Raw genomic sequence first — 7,503 nt, forward strand, 5'->3', positions numbered from 1 at the left:
ATTGCTCTGTTAGTAGCATACTGAAGCCATTATTTCATTGCAAGTAAAAGTGAAGCTTCTCATCTGAGAGGAAATGTCTGAGTGCCAATTCAGGAATAGCAAATCAACTACAAACTCTAAAACTATTAATAAAACGTATCTGTGAAACAGAATGTTATTTCATCTAGTATTCGTTTTGCTTGGTTGTCTTGCTATCTTTGATCACATTTATTAATGATTATGCTAACTAGTAGTAGCTTAATTAGATTACGGTCATTTAAAAAATTGTAACCGTGCTCAATTGATCACTTAAAATGAAATGACCTGACACTCGACCACGGCAGCTAGCTCTTACGCAGGTTGGATTTGGATGCCTCTTAATCTTTCATTTATTCCACCCCCTTTGATACAAAAGATGTAATTAATGGTAATATAAGGAGGTCAGCTTTTAATTGAGCACAACAATACCAAAAATACTTATGCAAATTAGGTATCAAAACACCATCAGCACTTAATTAGATTCTCAAAGAAATGCTCGTGGACATAGCTGTTACGTTAGATTGACAAATTTCACATTTGAATACAACATGGCACACTGTATGTATGATATTACACTAAAACTGAACTATAAGATAAAACACGCATTTCACTTGATAAATTTTTTTTTTTAACTGGTATGTATTTATTAAAGTGCTGCCTCACAAAGGTGTTAGTGGCATTTTTAATTGATCCAAATTTTGCTGCAAACTGTATTTTTTGTTTTACAGTGTACCATGAAAGTTTGGAAGGAAATTTTATTTAAAAAATAAATGACTTCTTATTAAAAGTTGATTTCATGATGTTGATTCAAATTTCCAGGTCATAACAACCCTTTTCAACAATAAAACAAGAGCTATATCAAGGTTTCAGATACAAATTTTTATCGTGATTTATTTCATGATCAATAAATAGGGGTCAATTATTTGGTACTTTCTAAAAAAATCCGACATCTATGCAGGCCTGGATGTGTGGGTCCCAAGGCAGCATGTGGGACCCAAGGCAGCATGCAATGAGCACAGGGCCCCAAGGTGGTTGCCTTGCTCTAGGGCCAGGCCTGCATCCACAACTGACCCCATGTTATAAGTGGGTTCGGGAGTTATCAAGGGAGTGGTGTATTGATAACGTCCCTCACGCTATGCTCAATAACTGCCCTAATAATAATTGCACTTACAGCGAGCAAAGAAAACATTTGAAACTTCTGAACAATGCTTTAGATGTGACTGACTCAAGGAAGGAAATAAACACACCACTGTATTGACTCTTGATGAATTTGTCCTTGATAATTCACTCAATAAGGATTTAGGTAATTTTGTATCTTTTGTGAATCCCTTGCAAATTATTATGTTCCATTCTTTTCAGACTGTGAATGGTCATTGACTATAATGACCAGGATCTAGAATTTGGTAAGGAACTGGCTGCCATAGAGGCTGCTCAATTTCATTAATTTGATAATGGCAAAACTATCAACATTTGAAAAACTTAAAAATGCAATTAAAAATTATTATATATGATGTCAGAGGCATATGCTCATGATATGACAACTGCCCATAAAATATAAATTTTGTGTTAAAATCGATGTTATTTTTAGACACTTATGATGGTCCACATGAGTCAACCAATTTCTTAACTTTATAGAATATAAAGGTATGCAATGAACAACCTTTTACTAGAATATCAGTTTGGTTGTCAGATGTGGACCATATGAAGACAAGAAAATTTAAGTTCATCATTGTTCATTGGTACCTTGCATTTCTATAACAGTCAAGAATTAACTACATCTGAACTGAGGTTTCTGATACAATGAATGCATAAAATAATTTGGACCTGTACGACAATGACTGTATGTTTAATGTAACATGCATACATACAGTATAGTGAAACACTGAAATAAACATTTCATTTTGTTCCTATGCAAATGGGTGTATGTTTGTCATATTTCTGCTTATTCAAAGACCTCAAAAGGTACAGCACAACTGAGAACATTTTATATCTTTTGAGACACTTTTTCAAATGATCTAATATGTATGGCATATTCTCGTTGGAACTCCTGAAAGAAAAGCAAAATTGAAGACAAACCAAGTTCACAGCTCAACCCTTGCCATCTAGGTTGCTCAGTTCAAGTACAACTTATCACAAAAATGCCCTTTTCCCCATGCTTTTTAAAAACAAAATAACTGACATTCAAATGTCATATGTCATTTGTATTACTTTTGTCTTTTTTTCTGATCGCATTTTGAGACATTCTTAATAGTGAGATGAAGGTAGTTAAATAGTTAAGAGGTACATGAAGGAAGTTGACCCACAACCACAAAAAGCAGCTTACAGTAAGTTCACTAACAAGGTCTAACAGATGGAATGATGACAGAAAGAATGATTACAGTGTATCTTTTCCTTACCATGATCATTTTAAATTGCATTTATTGTTCCAGACTATTTTCTACCCATGTATGATTTCAAAATCTTGAACTCAGTCAAACCTTTTTAGAGTATGAAATAATGTGATTTTGTATTCATGCAAGCTATGAAAGCACTAAAATCTGAACTGAACAAAATTCAAAATGCAATAGGTGTTAGCATGTGCGTGACTTGGATTTTTAACGTAGCTTTAACAATTTTTCAGTTATATCACTATGATTTTACATAGTGATGTCTAGCACTGAGGCATCATCACTACTACTTAACAGACACTACTTAACACTAACACTACTGAAGAATCATGATTTTTGGACCTATCTCCCAATTCCCCAACTGTTATGAAAAACTCCCAATTTTACAAATCCTAGTAAACAAAACTTTTTTGGGATTTTTTTTTTACAGAACCATCATTTTCCATTTTTATTTTTCTTGTCTGGTTTGTTTCTTAGCAATATCTTATTTCCCATTTTGTCTGCCAATACCAAAGTGATTGACTCACATGGTGACTCCCTATCAGCAAATCTCAGCATTATAATCATGGAAATGTTTCTCAGCTAAATTAAAAAAAAAAGAAGAAGAAAATGAAATATTTGATGAATTTTTATCATCCAAGAAAAAGAATATATGTGTGATTGGAAGAAGCAGTTTGCTTCTAGTCGTTCAGCAACTTAAGGGACCTATCATGCTCACATCATATCTCAATACAGTCTGTCCAGATGACATTAATAAACATGTTACAATGGTCACATCATATCTCAATACAATCTGTCTATTAATAAACACATTACAATGGTCACATCATATCTCAATACAGTCTGTCTATTAATAAATACATTACAATGGTCACATCGTATCTCAATACAATCTGTCTAGATGACATTAACTCATTCGGCCCCAGCACTGTTTCAGCATCTCTGCTGATATGCCTCAGAAGCACAAAGCTGTGTCTAGCTGCTTCTGCCCCATAGTTTTTACCTGTTTGAAAACATCGTGCACATGCATTCACTCTTACCTTAATTTCTCTTCTGATATCCAAACAAAATCCACGAAATTTTCACCATTTATTTTAAATGAATTTGTCGACACATTGATGTAATTTTTTCCCTATGTCGAAGTCTTTCACAACTTATTTATACAGTATTTACAAACTTATGTGCAATGTTTATCCACACGAACTCTGTCATCATCACTGTCAGCATCATCATCTTCGGACGATTCAGTCTCAGAAACTTCTATGTCCAAATCTAAATCTCACAAAATATTCAACTGCTGAACATATCTTTCCTCAGCTTGCTCAATAATTTCAAGATCAAACCTGAGAAACTCCACACTTTTGCTCTCATCAAAAATCACTCTTCCATCCGCCATCATTTACAATTTTTCATGAACAGAACACTTGTAGTTAAACCGCTGTCAAACTTTAGCCTTTTGCTTCTGAACAATTCAAATTTCCACACATGAAAGTAAAATCATTTCTGATTGGTTTAATAGTTGTTTAGTTCTTGGAATAAACCATTTCTAACCAATCAGAGATGTTGTATCTAACACACATTCATCACGCCTGGAGATGGGATCAGCCACTGAATGCAGTAAACAATTCACGACTACAGGCGGGATCGGCCAATGAGTGAAGAAACCGGATCACGCCTACAGACTGGATCGGGGCCTAATGAGTTATTAAACACATTACAAAGGTCCAGCACAAACAGTGTGAAAAAGATAGCGACATGAAGCCACTGGAATTTTCCATGAAAAATGACAAGGATGACTTGTCTTGTACCTCCTGATTTTCTACCCTGCTTCTGATTTTTAAAGGTGATTTGGGGGCAACTCATGATCTTGAATTTTTTCAATGCTAGCAGGTTTGATACTTTCAACATTCCTCTATTATTAATCACAGGGGCTCATACTGGTGTTTACAGTTTACCTACAAATCATACAGGTACTATATAAACATACAGGAGAGAACACTTCTCACTCTTCTCACATGACCTTTTTAAGAATCAATACTGATATTTCAAGCTCAATTTTGTGTATCCTAATAAATTTGGCAAAGATGTTTAGCAAAGAGCTGAATAAAATACTGGCCTCTCAAAGGTTGACCAAATATTGTTTTGTGCATACTGATAGCCCAATCATGGCCATGTCGAGTAGGTAGCATGGGAAGATGGTCTAGTACTACTTAAAAGAATGACCATAAGTCAAACTTTGTGTAAGCATAGAAAGTCGAATATCTGAGCTAAACACCGGTACCATACTAACTACTCTATGTGAAGCATAGCTTGAAATATCAGCACTATTCTTAAAAAGGTCATAGAGAGTGACAAGTGTCCTCCCTTCTAGGATTATATAGTACATGTATGAATTGTTATTGTTGATATTGTTGTTGTAGGGTTTAATGCCATTTTTCAGCACAAGATAGGCTATACATGACTGCCGTATAAATGGTGCAGGAAGAACTAGCAAAAACCCAGGAAAGAACCACCAACCCACAAGAAGCTACTGGCAAGCTTTCTCACATACCCACATTGGCCAAGCCCGAGACTCGAACCCATGCAGACAGAGGTGAGATGGCAGTGATCTGTAATGGTGAATGCTTTAGGCCAATGAACCACTTGGGTCCGCTTTGTACGATTTGTAGGTAAATTGTAAGTATTGATACTAGCTCATGTGTTATTAATGTATAAAGTGTATGCGCTACATTTTTGTGAAGAAAATGGTCAAGAAATGCATAAACTGCCTTTTCTGCAGCGATTCTGACAGCAAGTCAGTGCTACATATACACATTCGCAAAACATTTTAAATAAAAATGAAATTATATATCACAATAAACCGAACCTAATGGAACTATCACACCATTTATATAATGTTTCGAAACAAAAATCAAACTACATGTCTCGACAACGACCTTTCGGCATATTGCGTGCAGTGCACAATTCTGAATATATAATGTTCGTCAATACGAGTGATAACTAGCTTTTAAGCCAACATACGTCTAACTCTCGAATATAGGTATCACAACGAAGAATCCATAGGCTATTTCATTGTTAATTTCCTTTATTAAAAGCGGCTATGGATAAAATAAAATACAGATGTATGAAGCGAGAGGGGCATATTATATATATATAAATTTCATATGGATCTGATTTTGGGATTACGGGCTAAAATTGTCTCTTATAGTATACCTACCTCTTATGCGATATATTGCTGGTGCGCACGCACTCGCAAAAGTACCGGAACTGACGTAATGGCTTTGATAATTTGCTGTAAGAATTTTTTATTTTTTTTGCCTGTTTACTGTAGACAGAGACACATTTATTTATTTAATTTGTAATGCACTTTTCTTTAACGGGTATTCAGACAAAATTATTCAAATATATTCCCCCCGCAGTTGTGATTTATGTACAGATCATTTAAGTTATTTTACGATAAAATAGTGGTAGCATAAAACTACAAATTTATACAACTTCAAACACAGACAATGATCATGAAAATTAGTATGGATGTGCGTGTCCTGAATCACTCAAAGCTTTTATTAGTGTAATCATGTTTAACCAGACAGTCATTTATTGCTATTTAAAATCGTATCTTACTATTAATTAAAACACTCCCAAGTCCATGGACCTCAGTTTGAATTTTTGTCTTCTTTTTTTTTTTAACGTGACAGTGACAAACAATTTCTAGGAAACGAGTATGTCAAAGAAAGTATTTCTTCCAAAAACAAGTAAACACCATTTTTTCAAAATTAAAATTTTATTTCCATAATTATGACTAAATGAAAATGATGATTAGGGATGGTCCGTTCCTCTTCATGTACAACTCAGACAATTACCAAAAGAAATGTCAAACATGGACGCATTTACAAGATTGGAAACTTGGAGATGAAAACTTGACTTTCAGTGATGCAGATAATTGTCGTTTTGCCGTCTATGGACACTGTGATTTTGAGTTAAAGAAAATAAATACCCATAATGATTATTAAACCACATTCTACCGTTGTATCGTTTCCAGAGAAATTACGTCCAAAACAAGTCAATAAATATTCTGGTGATGAAGAAAATTCACACAATGTTGTGCACCATCAGTTCCGATCTTTGTAAGTAGTGTATGGGGACTACTCAGCGTCAAGGGGACCTTAATGTTAACATAGTGGGTTTGCCCTTTGGCGTCGATGTAAATTTAACATGGGGAAATTTTTATGGCTTTTGCGTCAAGGGGAATTTAACATGGGAATATATCGTGGGACTGTATAGCGTCAAGGGAAATTGAACATGGGTGATGGATATAACACTGACAACAGATTTTTTAAAAAAAAAGAAATTAGGCAAGAAAGTCAATTTCTTTTCGAGGCATATGAATGGCCCTGAAAAGGGCCTTTGGGTTTCTTCTTCTTATTCTTCTTCTTCTTCTTCCATTTTTTCACCAGCTCCTTATCTTTCCCACTATTCCTTTCTTCTTCTTCACTTCATTCTCTGGCATCCAGTCAGGATGGCCTAGAGCTCTGAACTTCTCCTGGACTTTGATCCAATTGTTATTTAGCCTCTCAAACTCTTCTTTTTCTTATTGTTTTCTCTTTTTTTTCTCTCCTTTGACCACCATTCTTTAATCTTTTTGACTTCTTGGGTCAGCACACTTCTCATGAGTTCTTCTGCTTTCTTGAGCTGACCTACTCCCCACTTTACAAATGACCACTCACTCCATTCCAAGATATCTTCTAAGAAGCACCTGACTCTCGTGACATGAGCAATGGCCTCCTTCAATGTTCCCACTCTTACATATGGAGGGTGAATGAAGCCTCTTAATCTCTTTACTTCTTCCTCTATTATTCCCTGGACCAGATCCATAGCTACCTTAAGGTTGGTTACTTGACTTGTCACAAAGTCTTTGGTAACAGGATACCTCCATTCATGTTCAAGCCTTTCCACTACACAAGCTCCATCCACCATCCAGTACCAACTGTCTTTCAAGTTGTTGAACAAATCAGAGACTGCTACCATCTTCGTTTGTTTATTCCGTAGAATGGCACAAATGACGAACGCTTGATTTTTTATCTGTGAAGCACGGACGTGA

The 7,503-nt window shown here is 35.3% G+C and overlaps 1 protein-coding gene across 2 annotated transcripts in view; it reads right to left on the reverse strand.

The window, feature by feature from the left end:
- The window catches only part of LOC149798894 (uncharacterized), a 69,896-nt gene extending 64,232 nt beyond the window's left edge, over positions 1 to 5,664 (reverse strand). Inside the window, exon 1 of one of the 2 annotated variants that reach the window (XM_089957811.1) lies at positions 5,623 to 5,664. The gene's annotated coding sequence lies outside the window, so the exon portion shown is untranslated. The remainder of the gene's footprint in view (positions 1 to 5,622) is intronic. The other variant, XM_089957812.1, reaches the window with a different exon arrangement.
- Positions 5,665 to 7,503: the final 1,839 nt, after the last annotated feature.

The sequence above is a fragment of the Sinohyriopsis cumingii genome, chromosome 5, assembly GCF_028554795.1.
Source record: "Sinohyriopsis cumingii isolate HCF-2022 chromosome 5, ASM2855479v2, whole genome shotgun sequence".
Taxonomy (NCBI): Eukaryota; Metazoa; Mollusca; class Bivalvia; order Unionida; family Unionidae; genus Sinohyriopsis; species Sinohyriopsis cumingii.